This window comes from Paramisgurnus dabryanus, chromosome 18, assembly GCF_030506205.2.
Source record: "Paramisgurnus dabryanus chromosome 18, PD_genome_1.1, whole genome shotgun sequence".
NCBI classification, from domain to species: domain Eukaryota; kingdom Metazoa; phylum Chordata; class Actinopteri; order Cypriniformes; family Cobitidae; genus Paramisgurnus; species Paramisgurnus dabryanus.
In genome coordinates this window covers 26,694,099-26,719,982 of record NC_133354.1, presented here as the reverse complement: position 1 = coordinate 26,719,982, position 25,884 = coordinate 26,694,099, and the positions used below count along the sequence as shown (strand labels likewise).

Below are 25,884 nucleotides of genomic sequence, written 5' to 3'. Positions count from 1 at the left end.
GCATCATAAGAAGACATCTGGATTAACATTTCCTTTGCTGAACATTTCCTTTGCTGAGTGTAATGCATAAGACAGTCATTGGCACGTTCTTGCGCTTTAATGCTTGAGAGATGTGACAGCAAAAGTGGAATGTGACACCGAATGGATCTGGAGACACAAGGGGGGCTTGGAGGATTAAGATCTGCCCCCAGATGAGATCAGAGGAGGAAAATAAACAAGCGATAACTCCTGCAAATGGTTCAGACGATAAGAGCTCTGCAAGCTTACTGGAGATCTGATTCATCACTGTCATGGTGAGAAAAGAAAAAAGATAGAAAGAGAGAGAATAAGAGAAAGATGATTCTCATTGTGTCAGTTCCTGGGTTGCAGGAGATGAGCTTTATTAAAAGACCAGGATGTGTGTTTTGAAGGTTGTTAGTGATCTCATGTCATCAAACACAGAACATAGACAAAGTTCTGCTTCTGTCTTGGGTGTATCCAAGTGTTTTATATATTTGATATTAATATTAACTCTTTCACCGCCATTGACGAGTTATCTCAACAATTAAGAGAAAACATTTACATAAAAAAGGTGATCCTGATGAATTTTTATGTTAATCTGCAATACCACTTACCCAATTTATGAAAAAATGTAAGCCTATACATTAGTTACTAATTATAAACTGTGTAGTTTTTGATCATTGTTCTGAATCTGATCTCAGACAAAATTCCAGCCTTTTGCTAAAAAAAATGTATATTTAAAAAATACCCATATTTAAGAGTTTATAAGCAGGGAAAAAATATAGATAGGATGAAACGTTTTTTCCGTTTTGTTTGTTTGTTTATTGTTTGAAAGCAGAGGGTCTGTTCTTTCATTTTATATATTCGTATGTTTATATATTTTTAGAAGAAAAGTTTCCTGGAAGGCATTTTGTGAAACTTTTGTGAAAATCACAAATAATGCTGGCTGGCTACTTTTCAAAAAATGGCTGGTGGGGAATGAGTTAAATACATGAACATATATTTAGCAGTCCACGGCTGTGCTGTATTTACAGCTTTTACATTTATGTCATCTTAATTAAAACTTACTTATTTTCTTAACATATTTTAAGTCCAGTTTAAAGTCCAATGTGTATAACTTTGAAAACAAGGCGTATTTTAGTGTGAATGGGTCATAATAGCTTAGTATAGAAGAATGAGTTACTAATACCTAAATGGGCTTTAAAGTCGCAATGAAATGGAAGTAGCAATTGTCTTATTTCCCTCTGCTGTGACGTATCCAAGTTTAACGCTTCTGAAATGAAAAGAGGTAGAGCTAGACTTGAATTTGTCCATCGAGAATTGATTGGATTGTTTAAAGTTTGCTAATCGCTGCGATCTTTCCCACCTGCCATACCCCATGACCGGAAGTAAAGAGATATCGCTTTGAGGGGAGGAGGAGATTTTTGATTAAAGATTATTAGGGCACATGACTTTTTACAGGGGACATTTCACAAGACTTTTTTAAGATGTAAAATAAATCTTTGGTGTATGTATGTGAAGTTTTAGCTAAAAAAACCCACAGATAATTTATTATAGCATATTAAAATTGCCACTTTCTAGGTGTGAGCAAAAATGTGCCATTTTGGGTGTGTCCTTTAAAATGCAAATGAGCTGATCTCTACACTAAATGGCAGTGCCGTGGTTGGATAATACAGATAAAGGGGCCGTATTATCCCCTTCTGACATCACAGGGGAGCCAAATTTCAATGAGCTATTTTTTCACATGCTTGCAGAGAATGGTTTACCAAAACTAAGTTACTGGGTTTATCTTTTTCATGTTTTTTAGGTTGATACAAGCACTGGGGACCCAATTATAGCACTTAAACATGAAAAAAGTCTGATTTTCATGATATAGCCCCTTTACAAAAATAATGAAGCTTACAAAAAGTCACAGTAAAATTCAATTGGTGTGCACAATTTATTTACAGGCTCAATGATGCAAGTGGACAAAGTAATGAAATGTTCTGCAAAATGACTGACAGGCAGATTTGTGCTTAGGGTTAAGAACTCTATAATGAGCGCACATAGAGGGCTGTATTAAAATTACAGTCATTTTTACCTGCTGGCGACGTGTGGATATTTAGCATGGTGTTAAAACTTAGAAGCGCTCTCAGGTTTCTGAGGTCAGAAGAGATCACAGCTAAAATAAACAGCATGCTGGGAAAATGAGTGAAAGACAAGAAGAGCTTTTCTCTTTGACCCCCACTCATGAATGGGATGAAAGTGTCACCATGACAACAAGAGAAAAGTTTTCCATCTGTCCATTGATTCATCAAAAACTACAAATCAAAGGTGAAGAGGAAAATGAATGATCTGGGACACATGAGAGGACGATCAAAGTGTTTCTCTTACACAGCTGAATTTGCTCAACTTACATTTTGGTGTAATTTTGGGGTTTAGGTGCAGGGCCCTTTCAAACAAATGTGTGTGTGTTTGGTTCGGCAAGAGAAAGCGATCTATTATTAAAATGAAATTCACAGCTGTGCTGCCCAAGCATGATCAGAAACTTACCAGGGTTGCCTTTTCTTCCACGTTTTCCTGGAGGACCTGCAAACAGAGAATCAAATGCAGATCACTGCCATAAAAATATTATTAAAAATATTAATAAAATTCATTTGAACTATAAACAATGAGAGGATCAAACACTGAATGCAGCTTTCATATCGACTGACAAACTACATGACCTGGACAAGAAATGCTTGGCTTCCAGTTGGTACTCATTTCTCATTTCATGCAGATGGATAATCTTACACTGTATTATTCTTGAATGTTATAACCACAACTGTAATACCTAATAAAACTTTAATAACCTAATAGTTTTTAGGGATGCACCGATCCGATATTCTGGATCGGTATCGGGGCCGATCCGGCCTTTTTTGCTGGATCGGGTATCGGACTAACAGGACCGATCCAATTCCGATACTGCACGTCACCCATGGTTGTCACTGACAAGCGATTAAAACGACCAAGTATTATAAGAGCACCATAAACGTTTTTATGCACTATAATCAAAGTCATCTTACACTCAATAGCTTCATGTGAAGGAACAAACGCACATTTAAGATATTAATGTTCACAGAAACGCTGTAACTTACTTGCAAACTGAGTTAATCCACTGGTGAGAAGCAGACGGATGAAAACGCGTCATTCAACACACGCAGACACACAAGATAACTGTAACGTTAGGCTTTATTAAAGATCTGATTTTATAAAGTCTCAGTAAGCTGTTGGATGGATGCAATTCAGTATGTGCTGAGTTAATGCACAGGTGAAGCGGACGGATGAAACGCGCCATTCAACACACGAACACACAAAATAACTGTAGGCTGTTTTAAAGATCTGATTTTATAAAGTCTCCGCAAACTGTTGGATGGATGCAATTCAGTATGTGCTGAGCACACGATGCATCTAATCTCTTTGGGTTTTATTAGTTATGAACGTAACTTTCCTTTGCGGAGCGAGGATTCCCATGTGAAGATGCTTCTAGAGCATCAATGCTGCACCCAGGAAGCGCAGTATGATTTAGACGCACTCACTATGATTTAGGCGCATCAATTCTGCACCCGAAATGTGCATAAAAGGTCCGGTTAAGTGCATAATTCCCAAAATAACCATCTGCACACTAAAGCTTTTTTACTGTGACTTTTTGCGCAAATAAGGAAAATATATTTAGCATACTTATTTGATCAAACGTGTCTATTTTATTTTCTCCTAAACACTGCCATGGTTAATAATTACTTATGTTCTTGTAACTTGTAAATCATTTTAAATTATTGGTTTTTACATTTAAAAGTATAATTATATATAATATAATTATATTATGCTAGATTTAGCAGAAAGCACTATACACATTTATATAGTGTGTGTGTGGGTGTGCATGTGTGTCTGTGAGTAATTTAAATTGTTCAAGAAAAATACAGTAGTATCGGATCGGCAGATATCGGAATCGGCCGATACTCAGAATTCGGGTATCGGAATCGGATCGGAGATGGAAAAAGTGGTATCGGTGCATCCCTAATAGTTTTGCAGTGTTACGCCAAACAACCACAGCCATTAATGCACTGTTCATGACACAAACTGTCATAAGTTACATGATATAAAGTGAATGGACGGGTTAAACATAATCATCTTTGAAGCTCGGATAAAACTGGTAACGGCCCTTCACTGGCTAGTCAGATATCACCAAACCCTTCCTCAATGTCAGAACAACAGCACATCCTTTTCCTCTGGCTAAGCTGATAGTTCTGAGTGGAAGACTCTCCAAAAGTGTCCACCCTCCAGATAAGAGATGTGGGAAAAGACGACTTGTGACAAACACAAACATATCCACATTAAAACAAATCTTTGCAGCCTGCTCCATCTGTAGCACAATGGTGGCCAAGAATGACATCACATGAGTCCAGCCAAACAACCACAACACATTTTTTACAACAAGTGTACTGACAGCAACAAGAGCACAAAGTAGAAACAGAGCTCCCTCAGACTAAATATGGCAGATGTACCCAGCAAATCCAGGCAAAAGAAGCTATGGGAGAAATTTGTGAAGGTTTAAGAAAATTTAATTTGTTTAATTGAAATTATTCATATTAACAAGCTGCTGACTTTCTAAGGGGCAGTTCACATTCACACGCCTAAAACCATGAGGAAAACGCGATCACGCCATTTTCATCCTTTCTTGCGACATTCTGAAAAGGTGCAATATTTTCAACTTGCTGCGGCACCAACGCGACTGGAAAAAATTTACCGCCCCCTAACCCCCCAGTCACATTAGCTACAAGAGACAGAACGACAGGCTACCATTCATTTTCAATGAGAGTGGTCGTTTGCCAGCGACAAGCTCGCCGATGCGCAAGCACGGTTGAGCCAAGATAGACAAGAAGGCTATTTTATGCAAATGCTGAGCGATGCGACAAAGCGACTGCCAATTGGAGTGAAGGGGCAGCATGACGTAGGTCTGTGGCAGAGTCGAAAAAAATAATTCAAGATGGTGGAAAATGCGTATTTCTGTATATATCTGATAAGGTTGGCATTTTATTTAATATATTTTGTTACTTTTATCGAGAAATAAATACTTTTAAATCCAAAAACACCGTTCTTGTCACCGCTTTTAGATACTAGCCAAGGAACGCCCATCAAGCGAGTGCGTGTCGCTCAGTGTCGCTTACTTTTGTAGCTAATGTGACTTTAGGGTAATGCTCATTATTTTAAGAAATAGCATTATAATATAAATATAAATTAAAGTTGATATCAAGTAACAAGACAGACTAAAGACCCAATCTCTCCATTTTCAATTCCAAAATCTATTGTGTAAAAGGTCAATAGCATACACTTTCAGAAAAGGTACAAAAGCAGTTACTGGGAGGTACCGGTGCGTGTGAGGTACCAGTATCTGTGGGGTACTAATATGCATTCTTTAGGTAATTTTTTTTTTTTTGAAAGGGTATTGCCCCAGTGACCTTATTTTCTGAGAGTGTAGATAAAGAACCCAGCATGCCACAGCTAACACAGTCTCACCCCATGTCGTCAATATTTGACGACACTTGACCATTCGTCATATGTTGACGCGAAGGGTATACCTTTCGCGTCATTTTTTGACGAACTGGGGACTTCAATACTATTACGTCCGTTGCATTCTCTTTCCTATTTTCTTACCATTTTCGCGTCGGTTTAGGGTTAGATTACGCAAAATTAAACAGTCTACGCGAAATTAAACAGTTGTCACCTGGCGTTGGGGTTAGAGTTAGGTACGCGAAATTAAACAGTTGTCACCTGGCGTTGGGGTTAGAAACAGTTGTCACCTGGTGTTGGGGTTAGAGTTAGGTTTGGGTAGGGATGTCATTATGTAAATCTAACCCTAAACCGACGCGGAAATGGTAAGAAAATAGGAAAGAGAATGCAACGGACGTAATAGTATTGAAGTCCCCAGTTCGTCAAAAAATGACGCGAAAGGTATACCCTTCGCGTCAACATATGACGAATGGTCAAGTGTCGTCAAATATTGACGACATGGGGTGAGACTGGGTTGCCACAGCCCATAACAAAGTTATCATGGCATTAGCAGCAGTACACTTCAGCCCAAGTGCACACTTGATATGCACACTATGCATTTAACCTGTGTGTCATATGTTTATTTTTCATGCTGTGATAGTCCTTGTTTTGGCCTTTTTAGTATGAGAGTTGTGTCAACTTCATTTACTCCAATGGAAGAGTTTTTTTTACAGCAATGGTGGATCATGGAGTTCCCAGAAGTTCCCATCAGCCCCATTGAGCTTCAGCAGAAAATACTGAATGTGATCAACTTGATGACATTTTTAAGAATTAAAATGTTTAAAATATAAAATATATTAGCAATACGTGTAAATCAAATCACTTTGTGCATCAATGCGTTTGTAGTGGATTATTTCTTATTTAATTAGTACGTTTAGGGGATGTTGGTGAAAAACTGGTCAGGCTAGGACAGGCTGGGGATATATCAGCAATACATAACAAATCACAAACAACCTTTTTAATGGTAAATTCCATTTTCTTAATGCAGATTTATCTATAAAATGCAATGCAATGAAGATGGCATCTCCATCAGATGTTCATATTGACAACAAAAAGAAAACAACACTGAGACAGGGGTATTATTATAATTTACAATAAATTAAACGTGCCTTACGAATTTTTTTTACGAATCTTCTTCTTTGTATATTAAATCAAACAGGCATAAAATATATTCACAGCACACAATTAGTTGTATGCTTTTTTAGTTCTTCTGTTTATTTTATACTGTACAGCACTTTGATGAACAACTGCTGTTTTAAAAAGGTGCTCTATAAATAAACTTTGATTTGATTTGATTTGAATTGTACATTGTACATGCACAAATATTATACGCTGACATACTACACAGTGTGATGCATTTTAAAGCTTTAAAGTTGTTGAAGGCAGCGTAAAACATTTTAACAAGGAACATACCAGCAGCTGACCACACCAATCTTCTCAAAAAACATAATTGACAGATTTACATAAAATACTACCTGCACATACTTGTGTGATATATAAATATTCAACCGTATCTCAAGGCATTTCATGGTATAGTCACAAAATATTTGATTTATTTATTTGTGTCATGGACACGATTTCCACTTTCTTGTGTCATTCAAACACAAGTGTCTTTTCACACATTTCTATAAACAGACTTTTTTGTGTCATTTTACTTTTTTTTATCATTGTCGCTTGGGGTTGGGGTTAGACTTAGGATGTAATTTTATGTATTGGTTTCTACATGTTTTTCAACAGATTTTTAAACTATTTCGCTTCGAGTTGGAATTAGAGTCTGGGTTAGCATGTCTGAAATGTAACAGAAAGTCATTCTAACCCCATCCCGAAGCGACAATGGTAAAAAAAGAGAAAACAATACATAAAATGACACGAAAACTATTTACAGAAATGAGTGCTGAGTGACACGAAAAAGACAATCGTGCTCAATGGCACGAAAAAGCATACAATTGTGTCCATGGACACAAAGAAATAAATCAAATATTTTGGTACTATATGTAACAAGGGCTGCTTACACAAAGCGAGGGAGAGAGCAAGAGAATCCAAATGCAGAGAAGTTTGATTAGTAAAATCCCAAAAGGGCAGGCAAGCAAATCCAAAGAGTAATCCACAAACTTAAATCAAACTTCAGGCATGGGTCATAACATGAACAAGGCAACATGAAACAATGAACAATGGCAAAAAACAATGAAGACTCTTAGTAAGGCAGGTTACAGGTGTGATGGTGAATAAACAGGCTTTATACAATACAAACAGGTAGTGAATGGTGAAGTGAGTCATGACATGAATTCAAAATAAAAGACCTAAACAACAAACCAAACAGACCACAAGACAAAACCCTTACACTATACCACGACTTGCCTTAAGATTGGGTTGAACTATTTTTAATCAATGCACTTGACTATTTATTAAGAAAAATCACAGCTCTTTGCCTCTAACTCAATGTATTTTTTTGCTCACTTTGAGCTTTCATGAACTAACCGAAGTCTCCATGAATGCCGTGACAGCCAAGCTTTTTGGACTTCCATTGTCAGAAATGTTTTTTCTAAAATGCTCTACAGTGGATCTCATCCACATGTGCATGACTCATCTGAAATGTCATGATTTAACTTTCATCACTGGTGTGTAATGCATTAAACTGATCAAGTTAGTGGTAAGTAAAGTATGGCATTTTTCGGATTTGCCAAACTGTGTGCCATAAACTTATTGCCTCCTGACAATTCTGAACAGACTGTTCCTTTACTTAAATTCAATTATTTTAATGCTTTCTCAAGTTGTCATTTAATAAAGATGATCTTCCATCCCAAAATATTTTTCTCCTTTTGAAGCATCTGAGATTCATCATGATATTTCGTACTTGCTTAAAACTTGATTGTTTAGCTCAGTCTATATGTAAGCTACCGTGTTGAAGGAAGAAACTGGTTAAGAGTTAATCTGGTGTTAGTTAGTTATTACACAAAAATGGCTATGGTCAACAGCCATATTGTTTGCTTTTGAATATATGGGTATCATATGGAAAACATTTTGCACACTCCTTTGTACGATCAGAGGTATACCAACACCCATATAATGTCTCGCATAACATGCCCCCTTCCACAGGGCATGTGTTGGGGAGATTTATCACAAAGAAAAACTAGGCATTTGCATCATATGCTTCTTTAAACGTTTACATGACCAAATACACTTGGAGGAAAAGTTAACTTCCTCTTCTCCTAATTGAAAGCACTACAATGCTTATCGCAAGTTTACATTAAAACGTAAAAACCCCATTAATCCAAAACAGACAAAGCAAATCGTAAACATCCCATCTAAACAATTAAGAATGATTAAAAGGCCCACACAGAATCCACGCCTGAAGAACTTCACATAAATCTCCAAAGATCTCCTTCAGAGATTTTCACAGAATTGTAATGGTTGTTATTCATACATGATTCATCTCTTACATGAATATTACTTTTAGTCATTTATTTGTGCTTTCAGCTACAGTGTGGTGTGGAACATTTAACCGAATCCATGCAATACAAACCTGCAAATGGTCCACAGATTCTGTGTGAATCTGACGATTACTCAACATGGTCATTGGGCAATTATGACACTTGCACTCCAATTCAGTACAGCTGTGCTAAACCAGGACTCAATATTAACTTGAGGGTATAATTGTAAGTTATGGATGTATAAACCTAAAGGAATGGATGTATAAGCCCTTCTGACATTAAGGCTAGATCTTGTTAAGAGATGGACAACAAACCCTAAGTTCTCCAGCCTCAAAAAGCAATGAGACTTCCGAAGTCTCAAGGGCTGTTTACACCAGAGGTTTAAACCCACTAGTGGGTCGCACAGTGGGATCGAGTGGGTCACGCAAAGTCACTTGGTTGATGTAGTGAATGACACTGACACTACAGGCATAAATTTAAACCGAGGGGCAACCTTCCGATCTCTCTATTGAAGCCAATACGGAAGTGATTTAAACTGCAATTCATCAACTGGCCACTAGAGGCAGGCTTAAGTTATATTAAGCCTTAAAGTTCTGCATAATTAAGGGTGTGGCCACTGCTGTCACTACAGTCGAGCTAGGCAGGCATGGTTTTAGCAACTAGACACCTCGGCTTCACCCACGTCCTGCCTCTTTACCCATTTTCGATTATCTGCGAGTGATGCGCAGTAACACGCGGCCAAGATGGCGACGGCAGGCAGCGTCTACTATTGGCTTCAAAAAAGCTCTTCACAAACATATGGGTGACTTCATGGACATTACGTCCATATTTTTACAGTCTGTAGAACACTGTGTTTGGGGGACCTTTGAAAAAGAAATTATCTCCGGTATCATCTCCGACGAAATGACAAAAATGGTGTTGTTAGGCATGTGTATTACTTGTTCTGAATTTGTGTGGCATTGCTAACTACTGGCCTGGCATTATGCAGCATTTTAGTTGTTTTCATGGATACGTGTGATTACGTGGGATTGTTTGTAGGGACAACTTTGTTATCTGTAAGTAAAAAAGCAAAGAAGAAACTTTTTTTAGTTTTTAGTACATAATGTTTTTATATAAACGGAAGCCGAGTTCGCACTCAAAGACACAATCACTTTTCTGAATTACGATTCTTCAAAATTTTTCACAACCCAACGGGCGGTGCCAGGCGTGCCCGGGCCCTACCCTGACATGATGAATGGTTGAACCGAGCCTCTGCCCCTCCCAACAATCCGAGCAAATTGGATTTCGGGGTTTTGGTGAGATAACGCACCTTGACTCAAGGGGGCGACTGTACCCCGTCCATGGACCCATTATTTGTCCAATTGCCAATTATGGGTGTCATAGGTCCTAGACGTACCTCCACACCTCCGGGCCCCCCCCCCAAAGTACACAAACCCATTATTTGTCCATTTACCCATTTGTTGTATGGAAACCCCCCCCCCCCAAGTACTCAGACCCATTATTTGTCCATTAACCCATTAATTGTATGGAAATCGCCCCAAAAGCCGCCCCCCTCCAGGTACCTAGACCCGTTATTTGAGCATAACTATTGCAAATGAATGCAATATTCTTTATGTAGACTACACATCCAAACCAAGCAGAGAACAACCTGTTGATTTGAATCAAATGCATGCAGAAACCAAACAAACATGACAATACTAAAATGCTGCCAATAATATCATTAAACAAGTGTCAATGCAAGTATACACAATTTCAATTTCTGGTTCAGCATGCGATTGACCGAAGCTACATCTATTGAACCCTTAGTAATTTCAAATGGCCTACAGGCCTTTAAACATTAACTAATAGCAATGAACAATCATCAGATCCTTAGTGTTGGAGGAGATTCAATATTAAAATTGCTTTCCTAGCATGGTAAAAAAGTGTGGAAGTTAGTATGCAGGCTTGAATCTCAAAAACACAGACAAATGAGGTTTTTCACATCCCAGGCCGACAACCAGTCATTTTAAATGCGGCAAGTTAATGAAATCCGGCATGTTCATGGAAGATATTTCCTTTGTGAACGCCTTTAGACCAACATGAGTGTGCTTGAAAAGGTGCAGCCGCTTGATAACATTTACACCTAGCTTTCAAAAAGACTTAGTGTTAATTAATTCCTTAACACTTTGATTGTCAGATGTCTGGATAAGGGCTTCGGCCCTCCATCAGTCTTGTATTAGGTCTGTGTCTTTTATTTTAAATTGCATTCAACAGGTGTTATATGTTAAGACGTTAATTTTTAACACCAGACAACAGGCTCATTTGGCTGTAAGAGTGTGAAAAGAGGGAGGAAAAATGAGTTAATTGCCCCCTTGTTACCCTCCCACCCGGCATCAAATTCAGACCAGACTGCATGAAGACAACATCTTAAGACATCAAGGCTCCGCAGTAGAGTCTGTCGCCAAAACACTGACCAATAGCTTAAATTGCTAAAACAGGGTGCGCTTGTTCTTTTTTTTGGCCATAGATGTGCTATTTTACACCTAAATATTGAACTAATTATATTGTTTTAGTTCTCAAATAATGAAAATAGTGAGTCTGTCTTAACAGTCATCAGATGTGGAAATAATTTCTGGAATATACAGTAGGCTCAGTTTCCCAGACAGGGTTTAGATTCATTCAATGGCACTGATATATGTTAAGATATGTCAGTACAAGATGTTTTTAAATTAAAGCACCTCAAAAAATGCATTTTAGTCTGGGACTAGGATAGTACTTGGGGATAATTCAATAACGATAATTTTCTCTATATAATTTTCCCTGAGAAAATGATAACGAGCGTTCAATGGGTGATCGATAATGTTTACGCACTTTGCGTCTTGGTTTACATAGGGTGACCATACGTGCCATTCTTCCCGGACGCGTCCTGTTCAAGATTTCGGTGCGTCTTCCGGAAGTAGTATTTTGTCGCTGTCTGATGAAAACCACGTATGTCCATTTTGCCAATTTTTTTATTTTTCGACGGATTGAATGTCCCGGTTCATTTCCGTATACAGTATGCTTTACATATCTAAATAGCCAATGAAAAGTTGTGGAATCACGTCATCTGATTTTCACATATATCCATTTGGTGTCAAAGCTGTCAATCACGCCGGTATCTCCCGCCCTGTGGAAGTATCTCGCCGGTCTTGTGAAGTTTCATCGAAGCTCAGCACTGGATAGCCGAATAAACTAACACAGTCTCACCCCATGTCGTCAATATTTGACGACACTTGACCATTCGTCATATGTTGACGCGAAGGGTATACCTTTCGCGTCATTTTTTGATGAACTGGGGACTTCAATACTATTACGTCCGTTGCATTCTCTTTCCTATTTTCTTACCAATTTTGCGTCGGTTTAGGGTTAGATTACGCAAAATTAAACAGTGTACGCGAAATTAAACAGTTGTCACCTGGCGTTGGGGTTAGAGTTAGGTACGCGAAATGAAACAGTTGTCACCTGGCGTAGGGGTTAGAGTTAGGTTTGGGTAGGGATGTCATTATGTAAATCTAACCCTAAACCGACGCAAAAATGGTAAGAAAATAGGAAAGAGAATGCAACAGACGTAATAGTATTGAAGTCCCCAGTTCGTCAAAAAATGACGCGAAAGGTATGCCCTTCGCGTCAACATATGACGAATGGTCAAGTGTCGTCAAATATTGACGACATGGGGTGAGACTGGGTTGAATAAACATAACCTGGTGAGACAATGACTTTCCTTCATCGAGGTAAACGTTTCCCCCCTGACGCCAGACGTACGTCTAGGAGTGACAAAATTATGGTAGGACTGTGCAAACAAAGTATCTGTCTAGCATTACCATGTCAGTGTAGTGGTATTGATTGTATTCAAATGTATAATTAATATTAAATAAACGAAGCGTATTTAATAAACTAAGACGTAGGCTATTTTATAAACTGAGCGTATTCATCTGTCAATATGAAACGCAACTTGGCCATTCTAAGTAATGATCGGAAGAACGCGTATCGCCCACCGTTAGTGTAAAAAATGTACGTATGTCCATTTAAACTCAATTTTGGTCAAATGTGGATTATATTATTACACTGGCAAGAATATGGTTACATGTAAAGATGCCATACATTCAACCGCTACATTCAACTGCTTTTGAAATACGCTCTTTTTTCACTTCCTGAAAAGTAACCGTTTTGGACATACGTGAGTTTCATCGGGCAGCAACGATTTGTTGACCACATATGCCATTCAGTTAAACACATAAGACATACAATCGTAGTTTCATTCTTACCTTAAAATGTAACGGTTGCTTTTCTGTTATAATAATAATAATCATATATAACGTCTGCGGTCGACAAATATAAGTTCCAGAAGACACACCGAAATCCAGGACGGGACACGTCCGGGAAGAATGGCACGTATGGTCACCCTAGTTTACAATCACAGTGTCAGTTAGACTTGAAGTGAAGTAAGATGAAGCATGACATGTTATTCATTTATAGGGACATATGAATTCCACGATGCAGATAACGCGGACGGATTCACGGATTCCAAATGTGCGGAAACATTTTCCTTTTTTGTAATGTTGGACGCGCAAACATTGAGTCTTAAAGTGACAGTAGCCTGCTGCTTTCTGTTTCAGAAATGTTCATTTCATAACAAATATATTTACATTTAATACAGATACCTGGACATTAAAACAAGATTTTAGGATTTGTATTTGTCATGTTCTGAATAAAAGTTTAAAACCATTATTAACTGTCTGGTTTTTACAATTTTCATTCAGGAGCAAAAATCTGCCTTTAAATTTGACAGGAATAAAGATTTGTCATTTATCATGATAATTATCCATATCGACTGATATGGAAAACATTTAATTGATATTTTTTTTGGCCATATCGCATAATGCCAATCAGGAGCTGGCTCTAGTAGTGACGTGATTATGACGTAGCGAGCTAAAGAAGAAATTCGAAACAACATGGAGGACAACAATAGAGGACAAAATCATTGTTGCGGTACGTGGACACCCAGAGCTGTACGACACATCTTCGTACTTTTATAGAAACAGGATTTAAAAGGATCTTGCTTGGAAGAAAGTGAGTGAGAAGGTCGAACAATCTGGTAAGTTGTAAAAACGCTCTTTACTCAATTTCAGCTATATATATATATATATATATATATATATATATATATATATATATATATATATAGCGAATGATGTGAATTACACACGCAAAAAAAGCGAATTAACTCAAAATGTTCAAACGTCCAACTACAAGCGAATGGCGCAATTTATTCCCTTAATTCACGTCTGGTGTGAACGCGGAGTCAGATGAGGACATCAGTCAACAAGATAAAAACATTGTTGTGTGTTCCCATCACTGATGTAACTAAATACTTTCATTTATTTAGTTAGTTAACATTAATGCTGTGTCTCTCTGTGGCCTATTTCTGTAACTGTCTACAGACACGGATCAAAATGGCCACAACAGACAAAAAACTCTAACTCAAGTCTCTGCATGGACTGTTTTTATGGCAGTTATAAATAGATATCAAGAGCTTGGAGTTTTGCATGAATTACATCCTTTGGGAAAAAGCAATGTGAAAAACAGCCATGGTCTTGCATTTGATATAATGTGATCCATGTAAGCTGTTCAGCTATAGTTACAGTTAAAGAGCTGCATATTTAAAACCAAGCACAGGTTCAAAATACAATTTTTTTTTTAATACTGATATTTGGGTGTAAAGACAACCAGTAAAGACAACAAAAGCTGCTGTAGCACATCTACAGTCCTCACAAACATATATGAACAAGACTTCATCATTATCAACCTCTACTCTAAAACAAAATCACTTGATTCCTTCTGAGGCAACGAATCTTGGAAACATTGGATGAGGATCAACTGAAACGGCAATATCATCCTCACAGCTGGCTCACAACAGCTGTCAAAGTTAAACCCAAAAACAAGAGGGATTGCTGGGCAGAGTATCCAACTACTAAAAAACAAGGTCTGGTCTCTCCCTTCACTGGCTTTGAATAATGGCACACTGTATTCCCTACTCCTTCTTTTAAATAACTGGCGTGGCTGGAAAGAGCTGCTATAATCTTATCATAATCATTAGCGTATGGCCACATGAGGTAAGCAGGACAAGGTTTACAACCTGATCTACAGAGTCACGCTTTGCTAGCAAATTCATATGACAGACTTGAATACACAGCCATCATTATGTCCAAGTTTTGGTGCATCAAAGTTTGATTTCAATGATTAATTTCACATTGATTTCAATATTTGGCATGACCTTACTCTAAAGGTCACATAACACATGCTGTTTTTGCTTATCTCGTGTTAATTTTGAGTACCTATAGAGTAGTATTATATCCTTCATATCTTCAAAGAGTCTTTAGTTTTATCAGATTTATAAAAGAAAGATCAGCTGTACTGCTCCTTTCCGAAAATGCAACTATCCAACTATCTCTGAATAACCTAAGATTCACTACGTGTTTGTGTCGTTTACATTATATGCACTTACGCGTCCAATTACGAAAACATTTGATGCAGTTTTACATACCACCTGCGACCCGGTTGTTTTATCACTGGGACCGCCCCATTTCAACAAAACCCAGCATTGAACAAACACCCTTGCACAACTTCGCTTTTAGATATATCCATTGTTTCCATAATGCTGGGTTCTTTGGGAAACTGAGCAAGCTTAAATTTCTCTCTCAAACAATAACACAACTCTTTGGTGACATTGATTTCGTGTCAGCTCTTGGTTAGTGTGTGTACTATTTAAGGTAAAGTGCCCATATAAGGACTTCCATTGTACTTCCTGCACTGCTTACACAACAGATTCAGTAGTTGAGAAAAACTTTTCAACAAACCCAGACAAAGTGCATTCAGCACAGAAATATTCTGTCATACATCCGAATGGTTCTTTGAAACTTTGCCCATGTTTAGCACAAGGAATTCAATTCTTTAACAGTGTTAATAAGTCAGAATGAATGAAATATGAATTAACTGTTTCCTCGCCATTGAAGAGTTAACTCGTCAATTAAGAGAAAACGCTTCCCTGCCCATGACGAGTTTTTCCGGCAATCCGTGTTTCTGATATTATCCAGCAGGTGGCACTGTTACCCAATTTTTAAAACCATGAAGTATTCCCTTAGGGTAAACCATTCAAATTCCATGTTTGTTTTGATCATTGCTCTGAATCTGATCTCTATCCAAAGTCCTTCACAAAAACGCAATCTCAGGTTTTGCTCAAGATGTTTTTTTATTTTTTTTGAAGAAACCTACCCATATTTGAGAGATGATAAAAAGAGAACAAATGAAGGTAGGATTATTATTATTTTTTTTTGAAAGCAGAGGGTCAGTTCTTTCAATTGATATATTGTACACTCACCTAAAGGATTATTAGCAACACCATACTAATACCGTGTTCGACCCCCTTTCAGAACTGCCTTAATTCTACGTGGCATTAATTCAACAAGGTGCTGAAAGCATTCTTTAGAAATGTTGGCCCATATTGATAGGTTAGCATCTTGCAGTTGATTGAGATTTGTGGGATGCTCATCCAGGGCACGAAGCTCCCATTCCACCACATCCCAAAGATGCTCTATTGGGTTGAGATCTGGTGACTGTGGGCGCCATTTTAGTACAGTGAACTCATTGTCATGTTCAAGAAACCAATTTGAAATGATTCGAGCTTTGTGACATGGTGCATTATCCTGCTGGTCATAAAGGGTTGAACATGGTCAGAGACAATGCAGGATAGGCTGTGTTTTAAACAATGCCCAATTGGCACTAAGGGGCCTAAAGTGTGCCCCCACACCATTACACCACCACCAGCAGCCTGCACAGTTGTATTAATGCATGAAGGATCCATGTACTCATTCTGTTTACGCCAAATTTTTACTCTACCCTTTGAATGTCTCAACAGAAATCGAGACGCATCAGACCAGGCAACATTTTTCCAGTCTTCAACTTTCAATTTTGTTGAGCTCGTGCAAATTGTAGCCTCTTTTTCCTATTTGTAGTGGAGATGAGTGGTACCCGGTGGGATCTTCTGCTGTTGTAGCCCATCTGCATCAAGGTTGTGCGTGTTGTGGCTTCACAAATGCTTTGCTGCATACCTCGGTTGTAACGAGTGGTTATTTCAGTCAAAGTTGCTCTTGAATCAGTCGGCCCATTCTCCTCTGACCTCTAGCATCAACAAGACATTTTCTCCCACAGGATTGCCACGTACTGGATGTTTTTCCCTTGTCACACCATTCTTTGTAAACCCTAGAAATGGTTGTGCGTGAACATCCCAGTAACTGAGCATATTGTGAAATACTAAGACGGTCGGTCTGGCACCAACAACCATGCCACGCTCAAAATTGCTTAAATCACCTTTCTTTTCCAATCTGACAATCAGTTTGGAGTTCAGGACCAGGACCACACCCCTAAATGCATTGAAGCAACTGGCATGTGATTGGTTGATTACATAATTGCAATAATGAGACATTGAACAGGAGTTCCTAATAATATTTTAGGTGAGTGTATGTTAATATATTTAAAAAAGAACATTTTCTGGAAGGCATTAAACTTTTGTAAAAATCATAAAAATGTTGGAGCTGGCTGGCAACTTAAAAAAAATGCTGGTGGGGAAAGAGTTAAAGAAATCACGCTTGTATTTTCACAGAATGTTCTTTATGTTATGTAGGATGATTTTATGTAGAAAACAGAAAACCACAAAAAATGTGGCTGGGTTTTCACAGGCAAGATTAAAAGTCAAGATTTTTCAACAAAACTATCCGTTATCCACTATCTGCACTATCAATTTACTTATAGTGTCACCTTATAGTCTAAATGTTGTAATGCACACACTACCCAAATTGAATTAAATCAGTTTTCTGGCACAAAATCTATTGACTATAGGTTGCCAACATACAATTTGTATTACGGAATAGGTTTTGTTTAGCCATAATAACGGATTTGGACCTGGGTTTGATTCAAATAAAACTATGGCATCGAATTAGATTTTAACACCCCAGTGTTTCACTTCAAAGGGTGCCTGCTGAGATTGAGGAGGAAGGTATGAGTGACTCTGAGCTTACAGTAAATGGTCTCAATTTAGTGATCATTAAGTCGTGATGGGGTGAAAACATCAGTCTGAAATTCAAAGACAGCACAAACAAGCAGCTGAACTGATACGGTATTTGGATCCGAGTCAATCAGTCATTCATGGGCTCCTAAGACTGAAGTATTAAGTTATTATGCCTTTGAACATGCAATGCATATTGAATTTTGAAGAGTGTGTTTATTTTTAATCTAAAGGAGGTAATAATTATACTTCTGCAGATCAGAACCTGGCTCTTTGAAAAGTGATTTTCAATATTTCTCTATTGAAAAAAATCCATGGCAACATAGTAATGCTAGATCTTTTGAATCAAAAGCATATTTCTTGGGGCTTTTAAGGAATGTTCAGGCAGATTATCAGACATTTATGGGTAAAAGTTTACCATTGTATGCTAACTGCAGCTGTTGGGTTTACAATCAGGGATGAAGCCAATCTGCATGTTTATCATGGTCCCGTTTCAGCAAAAGTTACCTTCTGTTTATGCTGGAAGGTTTACGTTCGCAGATCAAAGAAAACATCAAAGGCATTGTCATAATGCAATAAATCATATTTCATAAATTCATTAATGAACTTCAGGTCCAAAGTCATTTGCGTGAAGAAACCAAAGACCTGTTTGGATTTTTGGGGCTCAGGGATTGTCAAAGTCAAAACCAGCTGTCAATGAAATGAGAGAGATTTACTGTATATGGTGCAGAACACAATTATATCTTTCTTAAAAATCTTCTTTTGTCAGACAGTTCTTGGGAAAAGGAAAACACAAACATTTGTTTCACACTTCACTCTTCATATCATGAAAACCGCACTTACTCTGAATGATAAGCCAAGCATGGTCAAATGTTCTCATACACGCATCCAGGAGGCAAATCTTTTGAGTTTATATATGTAATGATAATATTTACTATGCAATGAAGTTATGTATGTCAATATGTAATGAATGTTATTGTAACGGCAATTAGTCAGCTTACTTTGATGGTTTGTTTGAATGCGGCAGTATGACATAAAAGAACGAAACCTTTAAAGTGTTGACCAAACTTTATGGACTAAATATCATGGCACTGCTTATATAAGAAAAACAATCAAATTTACAAAAGAGCCAATTATAGATAAAACTATAATCAACATGTTAGTTGGTATGAAAGAAATGTACAGTACCACTGTCACTTTCTTTATTTACACAGTGTCCAATCAGAGTAGAGGAGGGGCAGGACAAAGACTACATTGACCAACCATACTTCTACAACTCAAAAATGGATATTAACATTAATGGGTACTGCATTTTTATTCTTCAAAATACGATACTAGCATGTAACTGTCGTGGATATTCCAAATCTTAGCAACAAATGCGTTTCTGGAATAACCATAGATTGTAAAAAGATTGACGTAGGATCCTCGACGTCACCCATAGATTTCTGAAGATCGTTTTTGAAGTCAATAGAAGGCGGTGCCTCCCGTCGGCATCTTGGCCGAGTGTCACAGCGCATCATTCGCAGATATCCGAAAATGGGCAAAGAGGCGGGACGTGGATGAAGGTGAGGTGGCTGGTTGCTGAAACCATGCCTGCCTAGCTCGACTGTAGTGACAGCAGTGGCTGTTTAACCATCACTCAAGTGTACACACCCTTAACTCTTTCTCCACCATTGACGAGTTATCTCATTAATTAAGAAAAAACATTTGCATAAAAAACGTGTTCCAGATGCATTTTTATGTTAATCTGCAATACCACGATTATCCACTAGATGGTTATTTACCCAATTAATGAAAAAAACTGAAGCCAAAACGTTACTTACTAGTTTTAAACTCTTTGTATGTTTTGATAATCTTTCTGAATCTGATAAGTAACTAAATTCCTTCACAAAAATTTCAGCTTTTTGCTAAAACAATTTGTATTTTTAAAGAAAAATACCCATACCCAAATATTTTTTTATGATACCAGTGGCAATTACATGCTGATACCCTAGACTCCCACCTGATTTATCTGTTCATTATCATAAAAAACCTTTTCGCTGCCCCTATAAATCTCCCACAGTTCTTTGCTTTTCCTTTTACCGATACAGACCCCTCAGTCAGCATGATGCAGTGAAGACACTGAACATGATATTATAGCTTTTATCTTTGTACAGATCTAGTTTTCTAACTCTATGAACTCTATGTTTTCTGTCTAAAACAAACTTTAAGAGCCAAAGGAAATGCATTTGTGTTTACTAAAGTGCTTCATGAATTTTACAGAGATGGCTTGTTATTCTGAAAATAATGCTTGGCTATTGTATATGAGAAGTCATCTAGTGGGGGTAAAATGAACACCAGTTGTGAAAACATTTCCTCTGTTCATTATGCTGGCCACCAGCCGAAAGCTTCTCTCCTGCGGCCCTGCGGTGGGTACGTAGAGAAAGAGACGGGACAAAATCAGGCCTCCTTCTCATTTCGATTTTAAGACCTGCTTTCTGACCTCTAGAGAAGACAGACACTGCGCGCATCTACGTGTGAGCAGACAATGCGGGGGAGATGTGGAGGTTGCACATGGCTCCAGATGTGGCGACCCGGTGTTTTCACAGGGTGCAAACAGCGCTCCCATTGGACGGCCCTCAGAGTCTGGGAGATTTCAGTCACCCAGCTGAACAGACACGGCTAACTCAGATATGAAAGCTGCCTGGAGGAGATCTCAGCGGGAGGGTGTCATTGTTTAGAAGAGCGGAGATGGTGGAGAATGAGCCGGCGAAGACAGATTTCTGGCCCACAGAGGAAAAGAAAGCTGGATATTTTTGTGGTCTTCTTTGTTACCACTCCACGGATGATGCATCTAATGTAAAGCCTCTTTCTTTTGTGGACTGTTTCAAGTGGAGACATGTAGATGTGTATGTAGATGGCTTGTTGTGCATTTGATGCATGATTGTGCATGTATAAATAATTGCTATGATGTGTACATATGTTTTGTGTTTTGAAAGACAGTCCTCAAGAGGTCAGAAAAGCAAATCTTTTTGAAGTTCTCGTAACTATGAGAATAATTATAATTGACAGCATAATAATTCTTCCCTTTGCATTAGGAATGAAGCATTGTTATGCCACTATAAAGAGGGTTTACATTGTTATAAATCCTAAAATTAACATGAAATTATGTAATAAATTATATAATGGAGATGTTTTGAGCAGCATGCATTAAATAATAATAAGCAGAAGTAGATATAATGAAAGCCATGGCTGCGTCCTTCTAAGACAAAGTCCTCGCCTGCGTCCTCGATAGGACATTCACATATATGGCAGATGCTTTTACCTAAAGTGAATTACAGTGCATTTAGGGCCGGCCTGTGGCATAGGCGAGGTGCGCAAAATGACTGATAGGCGCCTCACAAAATTATTTTTTGTCAGTAGTACACCCTCTCATGAACAATGTACTGTATATATTCCAAATTATTGCCATTGATCCCTGATTTAATGCATTTGGCTCATGCTGTGTTGCGCAGACCGATTGCCTTATGACATCAAAGTATGCATTTCGAAGGCATTTAGAGCGGTCTGATCTTGAATTGCTCTTGTGTTACTTTGATGTCATACTCAGATCGGTCTAAGCAGTGCTGCACGAGTCAGACACATCAAAACAAATGGGATTTTAATGTGTTTGACTTACGTGGGGCTTTGTGAGGGACCCAAAACATGTGTTTTGCTTTTAAAATTAAGGTTTTCAGAATCACTTTTTAATTATTACATTTCTAAATATTTATTATTGATTTTTGTGCTGGGGTGGCAATTTAAAACTTGCCTAGGGCACCAACAGAGCCTAGGCCAGCCCTGTTTGCATTTTTCAGTTTGTGTGTTTCCTGGGAATCAAACCTACAATCTTTTGTGCTGCTACTGCTATGCTCCAACAACTGAGTGAAAACAAAGGGTTAACATCTAAGAATTAAAGGGGACATATCATGAAAATCTGACTTTTTGCTATAATTAGGTCCCCAGTGCTTCTATCAACCTAGAAAAGATCAACCCAGTGACTTTGGTAAACCATTCTCTGCAAGCATGTGAACAAATAGGTCATTGAAATTTGGCTCCCCTTGTGATGTCAGAAGGGGATCTTGTTATAATAATACCGCCCCTAAATCTGCACTATCTAACTACAGCACTGCCATTTAGTACAGAGAGAGAGAGAGAATAATAATTGACAGCACAATTGAATTTTCATTTCATCAAACCACCATCATGGCGATCAGTGTTTGAATTTCATCTGCTCATTTGCATTTTAAAGGACACACCCCAAAAACATCACATTTTTGTTTGGACCTACAAAAAACATTCATGTCACAATTAAACTCACATTGCAAGACTGTAAAAATGACTTTCTCATCCAAAATCCAAGTAACCTCAATTCTCTGGCCAAACAACCTTTTTGTAACAGTTTTAGAAACCTAAAACCAATGCACATAATTTACAGTTTTTTTCAATATTTTAATATGTTTTACCTCAACTTAGACAAATGAATACATACCTATCTTTTTCAATGCGTGCAATTAATCTTTGTACAGCGCGTTGCGAATGTGTTAGCATTTAGTCTAGCCCCCTTCATTCCTTAGGATCCAAATAGGGATGAATTTAGAAGCCACCAAACACTTCCATGTTTTCCCTATTTAAAGACTGTGCATGAGTAGTTACACGGGTAAGTATGGTGGCACAAAATAAAATGTGGTGATAAAATAAAACTATATTGTATGGTGGAAGAGCACTTAGTTTGTAGCACTTCGACCTCAGCGCGCAGTTACATCTTCACTCCTGAGTACTTCCCCTCTCGTTCAAACTTCCCTCATTATAACTGCGCCCGAGTTTGAAGTGCTCTTCCGCCATACAATATAGTTCTCATTTTTTATCTGCTTAAAAAATCGACATGTTTTATTTTGTGCCACCATACTTACTCGTTTAACTACTCATGTAACAGCCTTAAAAAAGGAAAAATGGAAGTGTTTGAGGTATGAACATAGTGAAATATTGAAAAACGGTGATGTTTTCCTTTAATAAGACACTGTTAGTGATTCATTTGTTTAAGTGCCTCTTATAAGAACATTTTGTTCGAGCTCTTCAGCCATCAGAGAGTCACGGCAAACCCTAAGTAAGAGCAGCCATCTATTAGTCAGCCACTTTCAATGGAAATGCTTTAATTCTCCCCTCCTGTGCTTGGTCACATACCACAGTATATTTCCTTTGGCCGCCCCGAGCACAGTTCACATTTGAAGCTCATCATTATAGTATTACTGAAAAATTTGATCTGTTTGAGTTACTGGGTTAAACAAGGCATGAAGTGTTGGCATCATTCCTGGGGTTGCAGATCTATACTTAAAATAATTCTGGGACTGATGTTTCAGATTGAACTTCGCAATTGATCTGGACTGAGGAAGACTTTTAAAAGAGAATTGCTGATTGCTAATAAGATGTTTCAAAAAATAACTACACTTTTTATTCATATTAATCATATTCATTTATTAAGTATTAGTGTATAGTTCATGGTGAGTTTATCTCTCCATCACATTCATGCATACATTCAAACACACTGAATGAAGACATAACACCAGATTTACATCAATAATGTTGAATGATTTATAATTCGGTTTAGTGGAGCTGCTGGTGCAAGAGCGATTCAAGATGGCGGCGTTACTGGAAGTTAGTCAAAAAATATGTATTTTTTATTACAAAATCACATTGATTATCCGCAGAAGACCTTTATTAACCTCTGGAGCTGTGTGGATTACTTTTGTGAAGGATGGATGCACTTTTTGGGGGTTTAAAGTCAGAAGTTGTTTCCTCATCCCTGTTTTCTACCACTATAAAGCAATGACAACTCCAAATGCGTTTGTCTGAAAGATGATGGACATGTGTATTTCGGATTGGTAAATCATGGGGTCATTTTTATCCGTTTAAATACAAGACCCATCAGACATGCTGCTCGCAACAGGATACATTAGAATGCACTGTCATGTCTTGTGGAGAATATGTTGACATTAATAGTGTGATGCTTTCAGTAAAGTGGATATACATAGGAAATTTGCTCTAGACCACAACAATGTTTTCTCTGGAATAACTATGCGCACACAAATACATCCACAGTACTGGAAAATATGTCTGGCCATATGCAAACTAGATCTGGGATGAGTTCCCTCCAGAATCTAACCAAGCCATCTGATCTTCCTTTCTCATTCAGACACCCCCGCTGTTAAACGACAAGCCTTATTATTCAACAAATAATAATAAATGCACCATAAAACGACATGCGTGATTCTCTTCATCCTGATTTATTTGCGTCTGTGACATTCAGCAAAACATGAATGAGGCCACATAAAGTAGTTTAAAAAAACATCCAAATGCTGACTGTAATTTTAACGTATGTTTTTGTATGTGCACACATAACCAATTTCAGTCCTCGGTTGTCCCAGATGGAGTCGTGTTGGGATTTATCATAGGGCTGCTGATCTCTAGAGAGATGCTGAGCCGTAAACCGACTCCTTCAACCTCCTTAGATGGATGGTGGAAATGTTTGCACGCATAAAGTATACATATCAAACAAAGACCGACCGATTACAGCAGATCTGGGAAAGGTGGGTCCAGTGTAATTTCTTACTGTATAGAAAATACTTTTTAACAGGCTTTAGATAGCTGTGACATATTTTTGCAATAGTGCTGCTGTGAAGAGGCCTGAATAAAAGGGGAATAATTCTGGACTTCAGATGGAGCCAACAAAATCTGTATTCATATTCTCTTCCTTCATCTTTTTATAATACACAAACTGAAGTAGAAATACACACACATTACTTAGTAATGTCAACACAATCTTATCGCTACAGTACGCTCTGTAAATCTTATGATCTGGTTTATTTTTAATTGCATTATCGCAGAATCTAAAATAAATAATCATGGAGTCTGTGCGGTAGTTGTGTTTGTGTATGTGCGTTTGTACACCTGTATGGTATGCGAGCATCTGCGGTAGGTATGACAGCCACATAAAGATCCATACAAAGCAAACAAACACACAAACTGTTCAGAAGATCACGGCGCTCAAAACTACGGATATTCGATCTGTTTTTCTCAGTAAGCAGGTCAAGAAAAAATGTTTTTCTTTTGATTCAAGCAGAAGCGAAAGGAATTTCATTGGTGTTGTGATGGCAGCAAGACCAAATTCTCATGAGGTAGAGATGTTCAAGAAAGCAAAAATTGCCTTTATGTAAGCTTTATAAGTCTGACATCTGTGTTGTAAGTGTAAGATTTACACCCGGCATTAAATATGTCTTGAAACACGTTGATTTAAATACAAACCTGTTAAAAAATGCACTTGCCATTTAATTTCTATCTTTTTGAAGCTGGATTTTTAAAAGTTGCTAAGGAGATGCATAAAAATAAACCCACCTTTTTTAAGTACATTTGTGCCGTTTGTTACTTATTTATAGGCGTTCAGAGCGTCATGATTTCATTCTTTTAAATGGAAGCTTGCCGACTTCTAGCGACATGAGTACAGCAAGCGTGCCGCACAAGCCCTGAAAAGTGAGGCCAAAACTTCTCGATCGCCCCCCAGTGACTGGTCCCAGTATAGGTCATAAACCCCGCCTCCCCCATGTTATTCAATGAGACTTGAGACTAACTAAACAATTAAATTACACTTCAATTATCTTTTTTCCGAAGCTGGTTTCTGTCATTTAAGCCCGATTAATAGTCTTGCATAAATTCTACGTAGCCTGTTCGTAGCTCTGTTTAGCCTGGCGCGCACCTCGCAAAATTTTTAACAGCACATTAGTTGTACGCGGA

At 37.9% G+C, this 25,884-nt stretch overlaps 1 long non-coding RNA gene across 1 annotated transcript in view; it reads right to left on the bottom strand.

Annotated features, from left to right (window-relative positions):
* Positions 1-2,528: 2,528 nt before the first annotated feature.
* Positions 2,529-25,884, bottom strand: part of LOC141281028 (uncharacterized) — a 105,521-nt gene continuing 82,165 nt past the window's right edge. The window contains exon 3 of the long non-coding RNA XR_012335409.1: positions 2,529-2,568. This is a non-coding gene — a long non-coding RNA (uncharacterized lncRNA). The remainder of the gene's footprint in view (positions 2,569-25,884) is intronic.